Source organism: Globicephala melas, chromosome 6 (genome assembly GCF_963455315.2).
Source record: "Globicephala melas chromosome 6, mGloMel1.2, whole genome shotgun sequence".
Taxonomy (NCBI): domain Eukaryota; kingdom Metazoa; phylum Chordata; class Mammalia; order Artiodactyla; family Delphinidae; genus Globicephala; species Globicephala melas.
Genome location: NC_083319.1, coordinates 107,219,792 through 107,243,639, shown reverse-complemented (window position 1 = coordinate 107,243,639; position 23,848 = coordinate 107,219,792). Strand labels below are relative to the sequence as shown.

The following is a 23,848-nucleotide window of genomic DNA, read 5'->3' as shown; positions in this document are numbered from 1 at the left end:
CATGAGAAGAAGCAAGCGATGGCCAGCTTCAAGAAGCACAGTGCCCAGGACCATGTTGACAGTGTATATCAGGAGTGACAGCTGAGTGCCTCTGTGGTCCTCAACAATTCTCACATTCACAGGGTGGCTCTCAAGACGTGACTCAAGGCTATAAATTCTTTTCCATTTTGAGAAATCAATCCATAGTCTTGAAATGCTGAAATAGGAAAGCATCCTTGAAAAACATTTTAATTGTAATTATTACATATATAACAAAAATTACTTTATAAGTAGACAGTCCTTCTCCCCATTCTTATATGTTTTAAGAGTTTCTTAGATAGCTTTTCATAATTTTCGTGTTTTTCCCTTTCTTACTCATACTGCATGCCTTTTAAAAATTATTTTTGAAATGAACATTATATTTCTGTTCAGCAGTGTCATTTATGCACTTAGTAATACAGGTATTCCCCAGTTTTCAAAAGTTCGCTTTATGCCACTTCGTTTTTAAGAAAGTCCTACTTAGTGCCTGTTTTCACTAACCAGAAGAATTCTGAGGAGGATTTTTGCTTTTATGAAAAAAGACAGAAAGCAAAATAGGGTTCAGTGTCTGTTTTCCAACTAGCTGTGACAGAGGCAGTGCACACCCAAAGCAGGTGAAGCGGCCCCACTGAGCTCCTTCCCCAGGAACTGCACTCAGCATCTCGGCATGCAGCCACCATAGCTTTGAAATGTATGAGCATCTGTGCTTTATCTCGATTTATTTTGTGCATCTGTTAGCAAGATTGCTTCCTTGCTTTATGCCATTTTGGCTTGTGAAGGGTTTCATAGGAACACTGTCCTTTCAGATAGATAGTGGGTGAAGCCTGTATATCTAGGATACCTCCCCACAGCTATATGAGATGACACATAATTTTTTGGAAACAGCTTCCTTTTGACCGATGTTAGGATTGTTTTCCAGATTTTTTCTTTCATTTTTTGTATATTAATATTACTGGTGTAGTATTGTCATTATAAATAGTCTCCACGTACAAATAATTTTGCTTACATGAAAGAAGAAGTATAAAGGATCCTAGTCCCCGAAGTCAAATTTGTGGGTTTAAAGCATGTGGGTTTCTACACTTCTATAGATATTGCCATTGTTCCACAAAAATTTAGCACCAGTTTACACCTCTCCCAGTGGTAAATTTGAGCACCACATCCCCCAGATTCTTGATAATCATTCTTCATCTGTTAGTATGTTTTAATTTGCATTTCTTAAGTTTTGAGTGAATTTGAAGGTATTTTCATATGTTTACAGATCATTTTTATTTCTCAGTGAATTGTCTATAATCATTGTCCATTTTCCAGTGGATTGTCTTTTTCTTAGCAATTTGTAAAAACTGGATATTAATATTTGATGCAAATATTTACCTTGGTTTATTGTTTGTTTTTGTTTATAATTGATTTTTTGTTTGGTTTGTCTTTTGTAAAATCAATTGTAACTTCTTTTTGACTTCTAGTTTTTTTTAATCATAATTAAAGTCCTTCCTGTGTTTCAGAATTTATTTAAAAAATTTTTTAAAGTATTTTTATAGTCTCATGTTTTAACTTTAAATGTGGTATACCCAGAATTTGTTTTGGCTTAAGGAATGAAGTTAAAGATTTGGCCTTAAGTTTTCCAAATTGCTAGAATTGTCTCAATGTCATTTTTTGGAGCATTTTCCCTTCTTCCTATAGAATCCTTGAATTTGAGATTTTCTGACTGATAAATGTATTTATAGTAACATCTAAACTAAGGGACTGATTTTCATGAGAATGTATTTTACATTGGATGCTCTTGAATAGATAGGCATTGTTTTTAAAGAAGTTTGATTCTATGATTTGTTGAAATTTATTTTTTTTTAAATAAATTTATGGGCTTCCCTGGTGGCACAGTGGTTGAGAGTCCGCCTGCCGATGCAGGGAACATGGGTTCGTGCCCTGGTCCGGGAAGATCCCACATGCTGCGGAGCGGCTGGGCCCGTGAGCCATGGCCGCTGAGCCTGCACGTCTGGAGCCTGTGCTCCGCAGCGGGAGAGGCCACAGCAGTGAGAGGACCATGTACCGCAAAAAAAAAAAAAAAAAAAAAAAAAAAAATATATATATATATATATATATAATTTATTTATTTTGGCTGCATTGGGTCTTTGTTGCTGTGCGCGGGCTTTCCCTAGTTGTGGCGAGTGGGGTCTGCTCTTCGTTGTGGTGCGCAGGCTTCTCACTGCAGTGGCTTCTCTTGCTGCGGAGCATGGGCTCTAGGCACGCGGGCTTCAGTAGTTGTGGCCCATGGGCTTAGTTGCTCCATGCATGTGGGATCTTCCTGGACCAGGGCTCGAACCTGTGTCCCCTGCATTGGCAGGTGGATTCTTAACCACTGTGCCACACCAGGGAAGCCCTGTTGAAATTTATAATTAACTTACTGGCACTCAATGATTTTATTAAATGGGAGACCTCAATGTATCAGTCTTGAAGTGACAAATGGAGTTTTATGATTAATATAACAAGACTGAGTATAAAATTACTTGCCTTAATAAGCTATAAAGCATGTCTTCTGAGTATTAAAATCTCACTACTTTATCATTAAAGGTATTGACCAAAGTGAGAGTAGTGAAAATTGTGGAATTCAAAGAATAGGGTCAAATATTTGTTGTTGTTGCATTCTCTGGGTTGGATGGATTGGTTCAGGGAATATGATAGAACTGTAACTTGTATAACAAAACATACTGTGATTGAAGCAAAGGGGGGAATGAAACTGTGAACATAGTATGGATGAGGATAAAAGTTACTTAAGGGAAAGACCTGAGTTTTGGAGAGGCAGCTACTTTTCGTTTTTTGCCAAAGAATGCTAGCAAATATGAATTGAGAAGAACTGTGGGTTCTCTTTGTTGATGTAAGACACAGATTTGGAATTTACAGATAAGTGAATGTTTCAGGCTTATAGCAAAAGTGTATCTATCAATTATTTATGTCTTCTTTGAAATTTATTGCAACTGGAAAAAGCAGGGATCTATGACATACATGATACATTGACTGTTTACAAATCAGACCAGCATGCAGTTTTCCTTGATGAAGATGTGAATGCATCACAAGATAAAACTTATAGAATCATCTTATGAACATCAGTGGGAAATGGACTTCAGAGCTCATTGATTTTGTTTTTAATATTTTCACTTGAGGCAAGCCTTAGCCTAAACCTAGATATGACTCAAAACAGTTCTTTTCTTCTTTATTCTAAATACTTAAGTGTAAATTACAGTTTATTCCTCTAAAGTGTGGTTCTGAGACCTAGAAACTTCAGAGTCAAACCATTTAACTTTGTACCAGTTGTCCAGATATTAAATTTAGTTGGAATTCACATGAAAAATGAAGGAAGATAAGCTAACTCAGACGTGTTTATAGACCCTTGATTTAAGACAAACATAGAGCTTAAATTGAATCATGTGTATATATTTTGATATTTTTTGGTAATGTACCATATTCCTACACAAAGAATTTCATTGGTATAGATCAAGCAGAGAAATGAAAAACATTGAACAATGTTAGTATAGACTCTAATGGTAATTTATGTATTTAATTTAATGGATATGTATGAATGGTATAAAAATTTATGAGATACTTGTCTTCATTACACTATAGTTAAGGCCAACTCTTTAAGTAGCTTTGGCAGCAGAATTTCTGATTTTAAATTGTGGCTTCAGGTGAATGAAGTACTCTTCTATTAAGTGATTTTAGTTTCTTGGCTGACATAACCTTACAAAGTAGTCTGAGATGTTTATACTTGGGGTTGAAACCACCAGTGCTCTCCAAATGAAGGATAATTAATTTTCAGGATTGATGTAGGGTTTTGAAAACACAAGCTTCACACGGGAAGAGACCGACTGGTGACTGGCGTTCACTCGCAGCATGAGCGTGGGGCTTCTGAGTGGGTTTTGTTTCCAGTCCTGCAGTCTCATTCAGCTGTCGTGTGATACATACCGATCTCCTCCTCTCATGGAAACAGCAATCCTTATTTTCTGTCCCCTTAGCATTATAGCCAAGACCTGAGACAAAAAGTTAGGAAATAAAAGGCTAGGACCCCACTCGCTGAGGTTTGGAACCATCTTTCATATTCAGCATTTGACTTCCAGTGCTTCGAAACATTCAATATTTGTGGAATGGGTGAACGCTCACTTTGTAGAAACAGGTTAATTTTCACTTACTACTAGCATTACTGTTGGACTAGGAGTTCTAAATACACAAAAATGTGTTTCTTAGGGCCAGATCATTGTTCTGGTTCAGCGTTACACTTTACTTTCTTGCCTTGGTTTATGTGCGTAAAGAAGTGCTAAGTTGCTGTCTAACATCATTAGCTTCGTTAATGATATTGTTATATTTAACTCTGTAAGAAATAAATAAATGTTTCATAATCTCAGGAGATGAATAAAATATTACTCTTGCTTTGTTGAACCACCTTGGAATTAAATTGTCATTATTGTTATACCCAGCAAGCTGACAGGGTAAGAAGAGCACACTTTCTAAATAAGGTTGTGGTACTCTGGATGGAAATGTGTACATTTTCATTTTTCTGAGATTAATAATGCCTTCTAATATTTTACATTTTAGTGTCATGTTCAAGGTTTCATTTCATGACCATTTGTTCATTCACATGTATTTTTATTTTTAGCTCTAAGCGAAAGACATGAGGCCTAAGACTGAAATGAGGTTGTTTTGAGGCCATCTGATTTCTGGCTAGAAGGTGTGCGATCGCCTCGTCCTGAAACCACTGCAGACAGAATGGTAATGGCAAAGCCTGAGACAAAGAGAGGCCTTCATGTTTTTCCATGTCTCCTCTCCTACCCCAATTCCTTTCTTTTTAAGCTTAAAATTTTAAGTTGTGAACAAAAGGTATTAAACAACATGCTGCCATTCTAACTAAACTGGTTCAAGTGTTTAATAACAAAAGGATTAATTATATAAAACTACATATTAATTAAACCTTTTAGAGTTGTTTAAACATAACTTTAAAAAAAATGAGCTCTTGTGAGGTACTTAAGTAACAACAAAATATTTATTATACGAAAGCACCTGAGCCCATTAGGTATTTGCAGATTGAAATAATGTTTTTCCTTTGAAAACCAATACAACTTGCTCTTAACAGGGACTACGGGCTTCATAAGGTTTTCAGAGTAGGAAGTAAGGATTCTTGCCACAGCTTTGCTTTTCTGTCATAAAGAATTTTGATGTTTTATGTATGTGTGTGTTTTTTGCTTTTTACTTTTTAAAAGGTAAAGTGCCCATTAAGAATGTTAGTTGTATCAGTTAAACTCTGCTCTAATTATTACATGTATCTTAGTTCAAAATATATTTTATAGTTGAAGATAACAGCACTCTATTGTAGAAAAACATTTTTCAGGGAGTGTAGTGGCTCTCTTTATTAAGTTTATTCCAACGGACCATGTCCTGTTAAATGTGTTGATATAGCCGTGCTGATAAGGCAGTCACTATCCCTCCACCCCCCCAGAATAGAATTTCAGTAGATTCTTTGCTCAAGTTCGAATTTTATACTAAGCCACTTTTTCAGAAGAAGTGGCTCTTCATATTATTTCATTTCCTGTACTACATGTAACAGCATTAATAGCAAAAATAATATTATAAATGTACTTATATTTAGTCTAAATTATGCATCAGTTTGTTTAATTGATGAGGTGCTGAGAAAATGAAATTGTCATCCTATTCCAGAGAGTAACGCAGAGGGCAAATTCTAAGGAACTGACAACAATAAGAATTATTATTATTTTTTTAAGTCATGCTTATTTTCATGTTCTCTTCTAGAGGCTCAGTTGTAATATAGTTCTAAACGTCACCTCATTTCCTTACAAACAGTGTTTTCTTAAAAACAGTATTACAAATAGTATTTTACTGACAGTATTTTCTCAGATGTTGAGAGTGACTTAAAATTTATAAAATATATTCTTCTTATTCATGTATGTGACTTTCTATGATAATAGACTTATTCACATGTTACGTAAATCCAGGCACTGTTTTGGTTGACTGGAGTGCAATGACTATATACCTGTGACCTCAATTTATACTTAGATAATTCAGCCTAGCCTTGTTCTAAAGAAAAGCAATGTACAATAGGTTGTTTCCTTGTTTTATCTTATCTCTTAATTTGTTGTTTTACTCTTCTTTTGGAAATGTGAACTCTGAACTCCTGATTTTCTATGGAAAAATTAAATAGGCTGGTCTAAATAGCATGGTTTTTAAGCCTGTAGTCAGAAGAATTGTTCATATAATTCATTTTTGTGTATTAATGTTTTAATGAGAATTACTGATTATTTTTATTTTTAGAAATTCTCATTTCTTGTATTTTCCCAAACAAAATTGTTTTTCTTTTTCAAATAAAGCCTATCTAGATTGACCCTTTTTGAGCTTACAAGAACTTTGAAGGTCATCTTTCTTATTTCATGTGCTAAAAGTTAATGAAATAGAAGCACAAAGACTTTCACCACTACTAACTGGCTAAAACATAGTTTCTAAAGGTATGAGTTACATAAGAATGAAATCAGTAATTTCATTTATGCATCTGAATGTCTGTTACCTTAATGGTAGTTTTTCAAAGAAAATAAAGACAAATCTAATACCACTTTAAAGCCTGAAGCTGTACATATGAAGATATTTTGACCCAGTAAATATTTAAATAGGTAATGTGTATGAGTATAGTTTAATATTTATTTTGTTATAAGTAAACTGCCTTGTTATTAAGGAAAACTTTAATATTAGACTTACAAGCATATAACTGTAAATGAGAAAAAAATTAACTTTAAAATGTTTTGAAAATTATAAAAGTAAATATTGACCTTTTCTAAGAAAGTCTTTTCCTTTTGACATTGTTTAATTTTTTTTCCTTTTTGTTTTTTAGGTTTGCAATTTTTTTTGGTGATGGCATGTTCAGAATCTTGGATCCCTAAGTTGAATATGTTGGAAATATTTAGGAACTCTGGAAATTGTTGTTTTTGTATATATAATGACTTTCTAGGTGAACCAATAGATTTAATAAAAAGTATATAAAAGAATAGGCATTATAATTTTGTATTTCTAAGTTAGCATGCATGTCTCAAATTCTCAGCTATCATTATTAGTGTCATACTCTGGAGACAGTTATCTTTTGAAGATTTGGGGGCTCTCATGGACCTCATATTTTTCCAGGCAGTTTATGTAATCCTCCCGTGCCAATTTGGTCAGCTTCTTTGCCTGCCTACCTTGTAGTGTAACTTACATAGATCAGAGGTAATTTTTGATCAGGAGGAGAGAAGATAAAATAATCATCAGGTGAGTGCTCGCTTCGGCAGTACATATACTAAGATTCAAACGATACAGAGAAGATTAGCATGGCCCCTGTGCAAGGATGACATGCAAATTTGTGAAGTGTTCCATATTTTTTTATTAATTAAAAAAAATCATCAGGTGACAGTCCTAAAGGTAGTAATTACAAAACTTCAACCTGGAAATGGCCTCAACATGGTCTATATCAGAATATGCAAATTCTATCCGATATATCCAAATACATTTGTGGCAAAATGCTGCCAGTTTTCAAGTTAGATATTATTGTGTGGGACGGAAGTGCCAATGAGGAGGGAAAGGAGCTGCTCAGTTTCACCTCCTCCTCTCCCCCTGTTGTTGAGTGAATAAATTTGGAGAGGAAAATGCCAAGAGGCAGACTGTGTGAATGAAAAGGAGAAGGAACAAAACCTGACTTTCCAAGAAGGGCTATTTCCCTTAAGAAATTGAAAGTTGCCTATATTCTATGTACACTGTTCTAAAACTATAGGCTACTTTCATGTAGACCCAGAATGTGAACTAGGTCATTCTTGACCCTAGAAATGGGTGGAGATGTATTTGATAGGAGAATCAGTGCTTGGGTGACTGGAGTTCCATTATTGGTGGTTATCTTCTCTGGCCTGTTCCTGCTGGGATTAGGAACTTGAGGAACATTCTGGGTGGGTAGTTATTTTGATGGTCAAATATGATTGCCTCCCTATCGTTTTGACCAAAACTGGAGAAAGATTGATTTTTTTTTTTTTTTTTTTGATTTTTTTTTTTTTAAAGACCGTATTCAGAGCAACTTGAAAAAGGATTAAAGGGAAAGGATAAGTAGAATTCAGGGAACTACAGAGATTGAGTGGTAGCTCAGTAGGATGTTAATTATTTGTTTATTGCAAGTTTTATTATTGGTAGATTATCCAGTAATACAGAAATTGGTGTAGAACAGAAGTTTTCATAACATTTCTACTAGAAGGCGTTTAGAAGCTAAATAAACTACACTGTAACCGCACCCTCCCCCCTCCTCCCTTGCTTTGCTTGGTTAAAGAGGAATTGGCTGATATATATTTAATGGCACAATGAAAACATCAGATAGATTTTTAAAAAAATCAAGTTATATTTTAATCTAAATGTGTTGCCTATTTAGCTGCTTTCCCATTACAACTGGTTTTAAAAAACTCTCTTTCTGTGGGGCTTCCCTGGTGGCGCAGTGGTTGAGAGTCCGCCTGCCGATGCAGGGGACACGGGTTCGTGCCCCGGTCCGGGAAGATCCCACATGCCGTGAAGCAGCTGGGCCCGTGACCCATGGCCGCTGGGCCTGTGCGTCTGGAGCCTGTGCTCCGCAACGGGAGAGGCCACAGCAGTAAGAGGCCCGCGTACTGCAAAATAACAAAACAAAACTCTCTTTCTGTGATACTTTTGTCAATAGAGGCGTTTCCTCTTAGCCAGTTCTAGCCACAATATTGGCCGGGCCTAGGCATTTGATATACCCTAAAGGAATTAGGCAGGAAAAAACTTGGTCCCTACTGGAATGAATATTTTAAAGATCTTCTTAGATTCTGTGAACACTGTGAGTACAAATGAAAGAGACCCAGGAGAGGGGAAAACTTAAAGAGCCTAAGAATAAAAATGATGGTGGGGATGGGGGCGGGGTGGTAAGCTCTTATATAACTAACCGAAGGTACACTAAGGGCAGGGAATTCGTTTCCTGGAGGTTATGAGGTAGCGTGTGAAATCCCTTGGACAGGAGGCATTCCGATTTAATTTGGGTACTTCACACTGGCATGCCGTAGTATTTTAAGGATAGTGGCAGGTGATCTTGGGAAATATCAGTGCATTTACTAACAATGAGTTTGATTTTATTCTGGTATGTTATGAATGGGCATGTAGCTCAAAGATTAGCTTAATTCAAAATAAATATCTTAAATATTAGAGAAAATATTTTAAAAATGGGTTTTTCATCCCTGCTGTATAACTTTAGGAAATAATGCAGAATACTGAACATAGTAGAGAATTGATGGCATGAATATAATCAGAATTTGATGGTTGCTTTCTAGAAACTTCTAAATAAAACCTAAATTTGTTTAAAGTTGTACTACAATAGCATTTCTAGTGTGTATGTCTCATGGGAAGGTCTGTACCTCCTTGGATCACTGCACTTCACGGCCTTGCACATCGCTGTGAGGATTCAGAAATTGACTCAGTTACCCAGGGCTCATTAGATCTTTGGGTACAGTCAGTACGTAGGGGCACATAGAGAAAGTGAGCCTCGAACGATGGCTATTTGTATTTTGGAAGTTTTAAACCCCATTTTGAAAACCAGCAGAAAGCTATGGATCGTTTCCCCAACAAAACTTCCATTTCTGAGGGTGGAGGGACGGCCCTTGGTTGTCATTCAGGAAGCCCTGATCTAAAAGACCATCTTCATTTTACTTCTGACCTTGCTCCAGCTTTGTTGTCACTCTCCGTCTGTAGTTCTCTGTCACCTTTGAATGGAGCGCCAGATCCTGAAGGATGCTTACTGCCTTACCCACTGAACTGAAGCCACAGTCCAGAGCTTTGTGATGTCACGGAGCAAAAACTCTGCAAAGGGCTGCCCCAAAGGTGCAAATGGTAAGAATAGGGCCTGAGGCATGGGACAGCCCTCCTAGGTAGTACCTACCTCCTGCTGGTTTAGGGGCATTTATTTCATAGTCAGTTGAATATTAATGTTTTGTTTTTAAAAATGAGCGTATTTCTCCTAAAATTTTTAATCATTATAAAGGTGTTCTACCTAAATGTAACTTTTTTCCTCATGTTTTAGGATATCACATTCATGGTGTGAAATGTGTACTTCAAATTAACATAATGACTGGAAATTTGGGATTCTGTTATTTTGTGACTCTGAAATTTGTAGCACATTTTCAGGAAAATTGTTGAGGTTCCTAGATATTTTGTTCTTTATTCCTTTCAAGTTTCCTGCGTGTATGATTATTTCTGAATTTTATTAATCTATTTGTAACTTTAGAGAAAACTGCCTTCAGTTCATATTTTGACACAGAGGGATGCTTTGATTTATCTTATTAGAAACGTGTTTTGACAAAAAATTCCATTTGAGTGGCTCTAATCTCCATTTCGGAATCTCAGATCAACTGCTTGTTACGGCATTCATTGGGACTTTTCTGCCAAATACAGCTTCACTGAGAAGGTCATCCTTGAAAAATCAAGAAATCTGAAGGAAGTAATTTTGGGACCGAGTAGAAAGATGGAAGATGATCATCAGATTACAGCACAGCACACTCTGGAAACATCTTAGACTTCACCGCTTTTGTATGTGAAACATAATTTGAATGTCTTTTATGAATTGGACCTGTAGACAGATAACATATATCTTGAATGTAAGAAAAACACAACTCTAGCCTCTAAAACACTGCCGTCAGTACAGTCGACTCTTGATCGTTCACACTGGTGGAGGGAGCCTGGGTCCTTCAGCTTAACTAAAGTCAGACGTCATGTGTTCTGATTCAAAGGTGTTTCTGGGTTCCTTTTGGAATATAGTGTTTGGACTTTTACAACATGTGCCTCCCAATTTCACCTGCCCTGAGAGAGGAGCCTGAGTTCATCTGTGCCCAGATGCTTGTTCTCTGTCCTTTTTTTTCTGTACTGTTGACCTAAATGTGGGGAAAACGTTGAGCATATAGGATTCCAAAATTGATCAGAATCTGTTAAATCTATCCCACTTCTCCTTCCCAGGTAACTTTATTCCATTTCCTTTTCAGCTCTTCTAAATGTTGCCCAACTTTAGGCCCTTTGTCTTAGGTCAGGATAGAATTATAACAGCACTGTCCAGGCTTCTTCCCTCTTGTCCTGTTTTGTTCTGCCTGTGATGGGAGGTTTCCGTTGCTTTCCTCTGAAGGAGTCTACTTGTGTCCTTGCATTTCCATCTCCCTCCCTGCCTGCGGGGAAATAGAATAGATCCAGACTTAGCAATCTTGGCTCTCTAAGGTTTGCCTATAAAAGTTCATAGTATTGTATTTAAAATAGAGCTTTTTTAGCTGTGGTGTTGACAGGTGTCTCCATTGGCCGTCTGCTCTGTTCTGATGCTCAGCTGGGTGTGACTGTCCACTCTTTCTCTCACCACCCAGGCCTCTTGAGGCCAGGAGTGAACCCTCACCCTGCCTCAGGCACAGGATGAGCCAGAACTGACTTCTCTGTGAGCTTGCCTAGGTCCTAGAGTCATGAGTTAATGAGATAGTTGGAGAGATCCATATGTTTCCCCCAGATGCTAGTGAAACAAATCATGTGCAGAGAAAATGATCACATCAATAAGATTTTGAAAGCAAGATTCGTCCAAAAATATGCCAGATTTGAGGTTAACCCACATGAACCCACATTGACCATCCAGGTATGTCTTACTTTAAAAAATACACAAAGTAACATAACCCTTAGAAAATATTACCAAATTATCCTGACATTTTCAAAATGTGATAGTACTCTAAACGTTTTTTTCTTACAAGTAGCTTTCAGAAACACGTGCAAATGTGTTTTGTGTAAAGGAGTATATACTGTATATAATATTCTGACTCTTGCTGTGATAAAATTAAACTTAAACAGTCTCATTATTTAAAGCCTAAGAGTTTGAAATTATTGTTTTGAGTAAACTTTTACAGCATACAATACTATGTTTACTTCTCATGGAATGTACAAATATCCTTAGAAGCTGCTCTTGTGTGTTTGTTTTCCGCACATTCCACATAAAATAAAAATATTGTAAACAGGGTCCATGTCTCCAGTAAGAGTTTCCAAACTTTTGGCTGTAATTACCAAATGCTTGGGATTGGGCTGGCTGGAAATGCATATCAAGTATTTCTGTGTATGCAGCAAACTTTGTCAAAATAAAGTAGCTTTGTACTCTGAAGGAGCTTTTAGTAAGGATACTTTTGTTAAATAAAATATGTGAGTTAAAGGAAAGGAAATGAACAAAAAGATCTGTAAATGTGATGGTCTAAATAGGAGGTTTGTGACCATTTTCTGTCCAAGTTAACAGCAGTAGTAAGTCAGTAGGAACGGGGTGGAGGTGGGATTTATAGTTTGAAGGGAAAAGAAAGATCCCCATCTGGAATTAGCAGTGGTGTGGGTCAGTGTGTGTAAGCTGTGACCCGTGGACCCTGAATGCAAGGTCAAGCTTCGTACTAGAAGTCTATCCTCACAGTTCCTGAATGAGCAGCAGAGGAAGGGTGTTGATCTGAGGCAAAATAGGAAAAAAAAAGCAAAGACAGTGTAAGGACTTCAAAATATTTTTTCAGTTAAAAAAAAAAAGAAATGTCCTTTAAACTTTTATGTCCTCCTGTCTACTGTATGCCCTTATTTGGTAAAAATGAAAAGCTTGCCATCCCAAGTTAGTTCTCTAAAGATATTTAAAAATTTTTGTATTGGCCTGTGAAATCGGAAGGCTGGGAGCTGCTACTTCTTGGAATGTTAATTCCAATATTCTGTGCAGTATTAGCATATTAAGGTCCCAGTTGTTTATCCCACAACCCATAACTCATAGGACACTGATTAGGGTGCCAGAGAACAGTTTGGGAAGGTGTAGATAATTACTTCAGCACTGCTGTGTCATGGGAGTCATTGTCATAACCTTATTATGGGTAGCAGTTAAAAGGATAGCTGGTATCCTGTTTCAACCAGTGGTTGACTGGAAATCTGTCAGACAAATTGTCGGTAGTTTTGTGTGAAAATGAACTGATAATGCAAAGATCTGCTACAATACAAACTTTGAGGAAACCATTTTTACTACTTTGCAGGTGATTTTTCAACCTGTGAAATAAATAGTCATCAACATGCAGGAAATTCTACACTAATATGACCAGGAACTATGCAGTGGTTATAACATTTTTATTTCCGCTTATCTCTAATATTAAAGTTCAAGATTGAATAGTCTTGTGTGACCAGACTACTTTTATTAGTTTTAAAAGAACCGGAGAAAAGAATCCTGAAGAAGGAGAAACTAAGGATGACTCCGAGATGTGTTTGGGCCGTAGGGTGATCACCTTCATTTTCCCCCACCAGAAGGGCATTTTTCAGAAAAGTATAAGCCACACAATACCAATTTTTATGTCTCGTCTACTTATGTGCTAGCCGCTCGTGTAAGTGACATATATATATATAAAAGGTGTCAAGGAGTGAATTTCCAAGAAAGATACTGAGATTTCTTCCTTTGGCAGCTTTAAGATGAAGGTCGGTATCCTTCCTGAACAGGTGCTTGTAGGCAAGTTCGGAGGAAGTCAGTGATCTCTAGTCATGGTTTACAATACTCCAAAGTACCTCCCTTTATCTCCAGGGATGTTGCAAAATTCTCACTGAATTGCTCATTAGGGAAAGCTTGTCATATTCTACATTAAGTGTTTTCCTTAGAGACTTTTTCTTAGGAGACCCAACTTTGAGTTATTAAACCCAGGGCTATGATGAGTGAGGCAGACACCTGCTTTCTGTATTCACTGGAACTTGAAAGCAAGAATGAAATTACTAAATAAGATGAAATTGGTTTGAGAGATATTTTGGACTTCATTTGCTATGTGCTGTACGTCCGTTCCCAAGGGTGGAAAACAATCAGCAAGAGTTTTAAATTTCTCAATACTGGAAGGCACTACTTTCCCATTAAAATTTTGGATTAAATATTTTGAGCATTCTTAATTTTGTAGCAGAGAAAGAAGAATTGATTGAAACCATTTCACCTCAAATAGGACCCAAAATTTTGGTAGATCTGCAGTTTTGTATTCTGAAGAGAAAGCACACGTCTCTTATTATGGGCCTTTGATAACACAGGTGTAAGTCCGGGATTTAGTTTTTTTCTGTCATCAATATCTCAGTCTTGCTCCAAACCAAGTAACAGTTTTAGTCAAGTAATACCGCAGGAACTTTCCCTTAGGAATTAAGACTTTCTTTAGCTCTTGAGTTGCTCTCAGAGGCTCCTCCAGGCCCCATTTTGACCTTAGAAAACCACATCACAGAATGAGTTATGCAATTTTCAAAGCCCCATTTGCAGAATCTGCTAGCAAATGTTAAAATATTCACATCATTTTAGGCTAGTTTTCCCACTTTAAAAAGGGAGGGATTATTCTGTCTAAGTACCAGGCTAAAGACAGGTGAATGGGTGGTTCGTGGATCTCGTTTGGGACCTCCCCTGGTTCTTGTTGGCCCTGATTCAGCAGGACTCCACCTGGTGTCGGGGCTGAAGGCCATGGCTGGATTTTAGGAGGTCTGAGGCAGGTGTTGGAGCGTGGCTTTTCACATCTACCACCATAAGCAGTTCTTGTTTGCTTGTTTTATAACATCCTTCCAGGAAGTCATTGTAGCAAATTGTTGTTTCTCCCTGCCCCTAGATTATTTAGATTAATGTGGTTAAATTGAGATTAACAAGTAGAGTTAATTCAGTGGTTGCCATTTCCTCTAAAAAATTGCTGTCAGCTGCTGATCTAGAATTCCATCTTCCATGTCCTAAATTCTGATCAAAAAAATATCAATTTGGTCTGAGTACCGTGTAAAACCTTGTAATAGCCCTTTCTCTTGTCTTTCCATTCTTGGTCTCCTGCCCCACAGATCTTTCTCACTACCAACTTTTTGTAGTGAAGTTGATGAGCACCTTAAGGATTTGAAATTTAGAGCAAGAATCAGAGGTGATAGAAGGGAAGTGGCACAGGGATGGGTAAAAGTTCTTATTAAAGTGCAGCAAATACTGGATTAGGATACAGTTATCACTGGTTTATCAGGATGCTTTTATGGCCAAACAGCACAGAGCTGAGTACTGCACATTAACTCTTGCCTCTTCCAGTTCTGTTTTTGTCCTCATCTTCCTCCTGCTGATGGAGACTTGAATCCTCACAAATGAAATGTCTGAGCACTGGATTACCCTGGTGCCCAGCCGGGCATCAAGTGGGCAGAGTTTCTGCATCCTTAGACAGCCGAGTGAATGAAAAGGCCACGTTTCTCAACAATTGGAAGTTGTCGCTTGCCAGTCTTGTTTCCTGTTTCTCCCCACCTTTTTCAGTATGAGAGTCTCCAGCAAAATCATTTCCTCTAAAAGCTATTCCGTAGGGGATATTGAGAAGCTCAGTACAGTTGGACATGGCACCTAAGTAAGTTATTCATTCCTCCAACATACTGGACGCTTACTGTGCTCTGGACTCTTGGGAAACAGAACACACAAAGCGTGGAGTTTACATTCTGGCAGAAGTAAACAGACACAAGTAAATTATCACACTGTGGAATAAACAGAAAAAGAGAATGGGCTCAGGACCCTGGTGAGGGATGGAGGGGTAGGTGTCAGTTTTCAAACAGGGAGATCAGAGGAGACCTCCCTGGAAAGTGTGATTTGGGAAAGACGATGTTTGTAGTAATTGGAGCTGAGCAACAGGTTTATCTTAAGGAAGAGAGAAAATATTGAAACATTTCCAACAATGGTGTATGGCTTTTCTTGCCACTCCTTGATCTATGCTAGAGGCTTGCACTGCGTCTAAGACCAGCTGTGCACATTCCTCCTTGTTTCTGCCACTGTCATTCCTTCTGCCCAGAATCTTTCCCAGGATCCAGCCCAGATGGCATCTACATGACGTTATTTGTGGAGATAGGCAAGGTCATAACAAGCTGGACTGCATGGCAGAATCTGACACTGAGAGTCCTGAGGGCCCACTAACAAAGGATGGGCTTTTAGAGGGGGCCCCAGGGGCCACATACTTCGCAAGGGGGTTAGAAGGACAGGCCAGGCTGAGCAAGGTCAAACTCAAGGGTGGTGAAAATGAGACAGATCATGGAGGACCCCAAATGCCACGGAGGGAGTAGGGGTTAAGTTCTACAGGCAGCAGGGGACCACTGCTGTCCTCTGGGGCTTCTCCCATGTGGGAGTTTCCACTGAGTATAGCAAAGATTCATTGGCTTTTGGGGGTTCGCAGTTTATAATCTCTGGCAAGTGAGGAATGGAGAAGAAGGTGGTTAGTAGTAATTTCCTCTTTTCCATCTCTTAGTACCTGTGTTTCCAAAAGCGTATAACTTTTTTTCTCATAAAAAGCATATGATTTGTAAAAATTTCAGCTGGCACAGAAAAATAAAAAGCAGAGTTCACCATCTCACTGCTATTAATATCCTGATCACCGTCAGTTTAGACTTCTTTCTTCTCAGGAGTATACAGTATTTGCTAACAACATCCTTTGTAATGGGTGCTCCATGCAGATATAACCAACACTATTGCTGGAAGTTTAGTGGTTTACGATTCTCATTATTCAGGTTCTTTCCAGTTTTCACCCTTATAAACTCAGTTTCAATAAATAACCTTCTGTATAGTATCTGCACTAACCCAATCATCTCCTTGGTGTAAATGATGGACAATTCCAAAAACGGGGATGCTTATAACTGAGATACAAGATATTAGGATTTTGCGCTGTAAGACGTTACCTGGGAGCAGAGTGTGTGGGCGGGGGGGGGGGGGCGGGTGCGTGCGTGTGCGTGTGCGTGCGTGCGTGCCTTGCGTATGCGTGCGGGCATGTGCGCATGCCTGCCCTTTCCTGTGCACTTCAGCGACGGCTTACGTCTACAGACCTGCGTGGCGACAGCAGCAGGTGGGTTGAGGGCTGTGGCCTCTGCGTTGGGCGCGGAGGGAACCGCGTCTCGTGTCACCTCGCGGTGGGAACACCTGTGGCTCACGACGCGCGTCTGCAGCCGCTTCCAGAGCCCTGACTCGCAGGCGGCGGCCCGCAGAAGCCTTGGGTATGTAAGTGCTTAGCCCGTATCGTAGCCAGACTCGGGACTTTCTAGCTTCTTCCCATGAAGCTCCTTTGATTCCACGGTTTACCGTTCTCATTAGGCGGATGAAAGACAACACATTCTCCTAGGAAGTTGAACATTCTACCACGAAACCCCGATCTGTTTCTCAGTGTAGAAGTTTTTAGGAGGGTTAAGTTTGTTACTTTAGTTCTTTCAGGGAAATGTCCTCTCTGGAGGTGGTCGAATTGGATTACTCAGTGGGTTTTATATCTATGCCATCCTCCCCAGCCACTTCTCATCCTCAAGGTTTTTAGATGGTTCCTAGATTGAGCCATTGTGCACTAGACACAATGAGCAGAACTCAAGGAGTCCAGGACTCAGAGCCCTGTTACATGGAAGGTTTGGCTTAGGTTGAAGTCATAAGGTCTATTCCCTCTTCTTAAAAATGGGTGCTACTGGGACTTCCCTGGTGGTGCAGTGGTTAAGAATCAGCCAGCCAACGCAGGGGACATGGGTTAGAGCCCTGGTCCGGGAAGATCCCACAGGCCGTGGAGCAACTAAGGCCGTGCGCCACAACTACAGAGCCTGCGCTCTAGAGCCCGTGCTCTGCAACAAGAGAAGCCACCGCAATGAGAAGCCTGTGTGCTGCAACAAATACCCAACGCAGCCAAAAATAAATAAATTTACCCCAAAAAATGGGAGCTACTTAAAAACCATAGCTATGTCACCGGTTCTGCTCATCAGCCAGCCCCGTTGGTGATTACCACTCCTTTCCATGTCAGGGCCTTTGCCCTCGCTGTTCCCTTTGCCTGGTAACGTGCCCCCAGGGGCTCACAGGGCTCCCCGCCTTGCTTCCGTTAGTTCTCTGTAAATTGTCTCCTCATCAGATGTGCAAAGCAGCGTCTCTGGTATTAGCTCCCTTATTTCCTCCTAGCAGCTATCGCAACCTGGCATGAAAAACTTGTCTCCTCCACTAAGCCATAAGCTCAGAGAGGGCAAGGTCTTTGTTTTGTTCCTGGATGTTTCCTCAAAGCTAGAACGACACCTGACATATGTTAGAAACTCAGCAAATGCATAATATTCGAAGGAGTGAATGAATGAATCCCCCACTGCTCCCACTTTGGGAGTTGTGAAGAAACTTGGAGCTTTTAAAGGCTCTGGAAGAAAGCAAAAGACATACAAAAAAAGCCCCAACTGCCGTAGAAGAGCCTCGGGGCAGGGTCTTCAGGCCGGGCGGCCTGGCCAGCAGGTCGTTCCAGCTTCCAGCCCCTTCTCTGCCTGAATGTTCCCTTGCAGCTAACAGTCCCCCAGCTGGATGGTGACTGTGCCTTTAGAAAACGTTTTAATGGATGACTACAGTCAATAGATACTTTCTGGGCAGCAGCTATGGTGCCAGGTATCGTGCTGGAGGCCAGGGTTACAAAAGTCATCTGGACAGACTCACTGAGCCTGCAGTTTTTCAGGGTGTGAGTTTGGTTGGACAAGACTGCCCTTCTGCCATCCTCACACTAAGAGAAGAGCTCTGAGGCAGGGGAGCTTTGTTCAGCGGGAGGGGGGCTGTAATGTGGAGCCAGGTGTGCATGAGGAGGTGGTGGCTGCCCGTGTGGTGTGTGGTCCTTGTGCAGGAGAAGGGCACAAGTGGGAGGAAGACAACATGCCCGGCCTCAGGGTTTGCTTTGACCCCCTACCCCACAAGCCGGAGGCCCAGGGGAGAGGGAGGAAGCTCGCAGTATGCCTGTTTCCTCCTGCGAAATTCTTAAGGCCCACCACTTTCCAGCTTAGACTTCTACAGATGAAATTCAGGAGCTAATAATGATTTTAAATATTTTTATGGATGAATGTTCTAGAAAGTTCCTAGACTAGAAAGTCTATTTAAAAACGACTTTTGAAACGATGAATTTGTATTTCTCCTCCCACTTAAGACTCAAGAGGAACAAAGAAGACTGTTCCTCCAACAATACGAATAGACTGAAATTTAAGGGAACAGGATTTCTAAGTGATTTTGCTCACTTGTTCAAGCATAAATAAATAATCAATCCTTCAACTACTCTAAAGGAGGTATCTTGAAGTTTTCTGTAAGGAATCTTTAACTGAAAAGGAACGTAGTACAAACATGCATGACCATGTAATCCAAACTGTAAGTGACTCAGAGATGAGCATGGAGACAGAATTTCTGCCCTCTAGTTAGGAAATTAGTGAAATACTGTTTTCCAGTATTTAGACATTAGAACGTTAGAACACATAAAATTCTAAGGATGAGAAGTACACATGACATTAATAGCATCAGGAAAAACCATAGACAGGTAAGAATAGGACTTCATTTTCATCCTGTCCTCTGGGTCCTCTAGATCACCTGCCAGCTTTCAGAAATAACACCCAGCTCAGTCCTTCTGTGTGTGTGTGTGTGCGCGCGCACACACATGCACACAACTTGGGGACCTAGTTCAATTGCAAATTCGGATTCAGTGTTTCTGGAGTGGGACTTGGGATTCTGCCTTTCTAACAGGCTCGTTGGTGAAGCCAGTACAGTTGGTCCACAGATCACACAGAGTAGCAAGACTCTTGCTTACCAAGAACTTTCACAAGCATTTGTCCATGGAAACTTTGTAACTACCCTGTGAGTTGAGCAGTGCCTGTGTGACCTCCTTTTACACATAATAAGACAGGTTCCAAGAGGTAGAGTGACTAAATTTGTGTTAGAACCCAGGTTTTCTAACTCTTCATGGAACCTCTTAGGCTAGTTCTAATTTAGTTGTTGCATCGTGAATACAGAACAGGGAGCGGGTGTGGAACTAAAATACCATTTTTGGAAACCCAGTAGAGAAAATAACGTGGAATTTTATTACGACGGTGGTGTCTCCTGAGGTCTCCTGAGCGGCGCTGATGGACTAGGGGGGTATCAAGGTCATGTGTGAGTTCTTAGACTTGACATTTGTAGGCAACAAGGAGACACAAGCAGATGGTGAGCGCCCTGGTGGTGACAAACTTAACTGTCTTTGGGAAAATCGGATTTACCTTGACTAGAGGCTACCTTCCACATTCCAGATGGAAGTAGAGCTCTAGGGCTCAGTGGCGTTGATTCAAGGAGCACTGTACTTGTCACATGGGGCAAAGGATGTGCAAATCCTGTGCAAATGGTCTCAGTCTCACTCAAGATTTGCTGACAGGAAACACAGTGTCTTTATCTCAGCTAGATTTTAATTGGTCTTAAGATAACTTTCAGTGAGGTCTTGAGTATGCTTATTCTTCATATGGATTATGCTGAGAAATCACTAAATATTGTCAAACAGGGAAAGATACCTGCGTGGAAACCCCATTGTGGCCTCTGTGAGCCTCGGGTCTTGGGCCCCAGCTGGCAAGAGGAGGCCGGCTGTCCCTGGGTCCATGAGACTGGAGGCCATTGACTCTCATACGGCCTTTTACTTTCACGATGACTATTTTCTAGGGAAAGCCTGCTTTATTATTGATGTTGGTCTGTCTTCCTTCCTTTTCCAAACTCTCAGGCATTTGCCACTGAGCAATCCAGTGGTAGCATAGAAAGATTTGATTTGTTTGGCATCTGTTCAGCTCGAAAACACGAGTGCCTTGATATTGCAGTGTTCTGATGGTGTCTTGTTATAGACATAATACACGTTCACTGCAAAAGTTTTGGAGATTAAAGGAAAGTACAAAGAAAAAAAACACTATACGCCTACCACCCAGTGATAACTACTGTTACCATTTTGGTATCATTCAAGAACATGTTTTAACAAATTGACACCATTAAAGTTTTTTTTTTTTTTTTTTTACTATTAAGTTTTGTAACCTATTATTTCGCATAAGAATATTAGAATGATTGTTTTCCCAAATTTTGAAATATTATTTAAGAGGGTTTTTTTTTGGACTAGTTGGTATTCCATCACACAGATGTACCCAGTCATCCCTTATTGATGAACATTTAGTTTGTTTCCTGTTGTTTAATATGTTATGCTGCAAGGGAGATCCTTGTACCGAATCTTTATACACACCTCTGGTTCTTCCCTTAGGATAAATACTGAGAATTGGAATTACCAACTCTAAAGATATATTTAAAATATTTGTTAGATGATTGATGCCTCTTGATAAATATTAACAGAGCATGCCCCAGAACAGTTGTCCAATGTATACCTTTAACTAACATGCACCCTGGCTATTTTGGGGCATTGTTTTTAACTTTACCTCTTTGACCGTTGAAAAAGGTATCCTTTTGTTTTACTTTGCATATATTTGATTTTCACTAAGACTGTATTTCTTACATGTTTTTCCTTTTGTGAAATGCCTCTTAGGTCCTTGGCTCATTTTTCTCTAGGAGTTGTGTTGTTGTTGTTGTTGTTTTAATGATCCCTGAAAGCTCTGTATATTAACATATTAACCTTTGTCACTTGTACGCATATTTTCCCTCATTTGTTATTTAAATTTGTTTATAGTATCTTTCACATTTAGAAAAATTTACACTTTTACTTAGTCAAATTTTTCAATCTTTTATTTATTTATTTTTACTTTATTTATTTATTTATTTTGCGGTACGTGGGCCTCTCACTGTTGTGGCCTCTCCCGTTGCGGAGCACAGGCTCCGGTCGCGCAGGCTCAGTGGCCATGGCTCATGGGCCCAGCCGCTCTGCGGCATGTGGGATCTTCCCGGACCGGGGCACAAACCCGTGTCCTGCATCGGCAGGCGGACTCTCAACCACTGCGCCACCAGGGAAGTCCCAATCTTTTATTTTATGCTTTCTTCTGCATTTATGCTTTCTTCTGCATTTATACTTTAAAATGTCTTTGCAGTCCTGAAATAAAATGACTGAAGTTAGTTTTAATTGTAGACTTAATTGGAAGACAGTGGAATTAGGAATTGGCAGCAAGCATTTTGAGGAAAATACAACCACTAATTAAATGTGAGCTAGTTTTAACCAAATGTGTACATCAAAATCACCCATTACGGCTTTTAAAAATTTACCAGTGCCTGAGTTACACCCCAGAGCCACTGAATCTGAAGCTTAGAAAAAAGTACCTTACACAAGTCCACAGACTTAGGAGCAGAGCCAAGTCGCACATGATTCCCACCCCACCCCTTGCTTTGAGCATTAAATTTTACTAGTGTGGTGGGTGTGTTTTGTCTTACCCTTTACAGTCTGTTAATAATGAAGAGCAGAGTGCTTTCATGAAGAAGGAGATTCAGAGCAGAGTGCTGGGGAGCCCCCTACAATGTTATGACGGGTCTCTGGAAGCACCAGTCTCCCAAGTCCACATTTAGTGCACATGCATGTGATTGTGTCCAAGCTCCATGGCTGACCCACACGCTTGCCACTACAGTATGACAAGTGGACTTTTTTTTTTAATTGGAAGAGATAATATATTTACAAATGTAATATATCTGAGGAATACATAGAACGTAATCTATTTGAAGAACATCTAGAATATATTAGAAGATACACTGTATTTACAAGTTATGAATGTAATACCTCACATTTATATGTTTCTTTCAACCACGATTCGTTATTCTTTGATATATGGTAGTATCTCATTTGAAATGGGGTGTAGACCTTGCAAATTAGTGATAACAACTTGGGAAAAGAAAGTCAAACCAAAAATGGCCAGTTTTATATCTCTGAACAGATTTGAATTATGCTCATAGATCAAATAGGAGTGAAAGTACACTCCTGTAGCCTGGAGTTGTCTCATTGAAAGGTTTTATAAGGAATTTGCCCACAAATCAACCTATGTTTTTTTAGTGTCCACCCCATAAGTAACATCCTGCGTTCTAAGGAGCAGCCAGTCTACCCATGGGAGGTGAGAGGAAGACACAGACCATCCTTGGCTTTGGGCCAAGAACTTGGCATCTCAGAGCCTCGGAAATGATAGTGATGATGGTGATGGTGATGATGACGATGATGATGATGGTGGTGCTGCCCCACAGGGCTGAGAGGAGGACTAGGTGGTAACTTAACTCCAGTGTCTGGCAGCTGGCAACTACCCCACTAAAGTTGGTGCTACCATCCCGCAGTCTGCTCACTGCTCCAGATGATTTGATGAAGGATATCTGGGTGTTAGGGGCAGGAGGCAGAGGGTTCCAAGGAGAGGTCCCTTTGTGTGTTTGAGTTCCCCTGATCAGTTTGAGAGAGAAATTACGTATGCCCCAAACAAAAAGAGATAATATAAAGACACTGAAGTATGAAGTGCTAAATTTCATGTTACAGATAATACATTTATTATTTATAAAAAATCAAAAAAGGGAGAGACAGATGTGGCCTGAAGTACACAATTTTTAATATCATTTTCATGTATAAAATGCTTAAACCAGATCTGAATGCATCTTAGGTAATTAGAAGAAGAAGAAGAAAAGATCATGGTGCCTAAAATTTCTATCATAACTAGGAGGTTGAGAGTGTATGAGGGGATTAAGTGCTGGTGGGCGAGATCCAGTCCATGGTAGAGCTCAGGGAGCAAGGGAGGCACCGAACTTCATGCCAGAGTTTTTCCTGCATCACCATCCTAGTGCCGTGGTGGAGGCTATGGCTTGAGAGAAACGTGCAGCACAGCTGGACGCCATGGGCGTCCCGGACAGGCAGGCAGCCGGCTGGGTCTTCTGCACTGTGAGTCCCAGCGCCAGCCCCCAAGGTCTTCCTGCCTGTACTGCCTCCCGTGAGATGAGGGGACCGACTGGCTGATTTGTGTGGTCTTTAGGCCCCTTTCAGCTCTGATATTTCATGATGAAAAACCAATTTATTGATGATTGCGGGCCAGAAGAATTGAAAGAGGTTGAAAGGGATGCTGAGTTCTTTTCTGGCCGAAGTTCCTC

At 39.8% G+C, this 23,848-nt stretch overlaps 1 protein-coding gene and 1 non-coding gene across 2 annotated transcripts in view; both read left to right on the top strand.

Annotated features, from left to right (window-relative positions):
- XKR6 (XK related 6) overlaps positions 1 to 23,848 on the top strand; it is a 271,755-nt gene that overhangs the window by 71,880 nt on the left and 176,027 nt on the right. The gene's annotated exons all lie outside the window — the stretch shown is intronic.
- LOC115865013 (U6 spliceosomal RNA) lies at positions 7,313 to 7,419 on the top strand. The gene has a single exon (XR_004044236.1). It is a non-coding gene; the product is annotated as a U6 spliceosomal RNA (small nuclear RNA).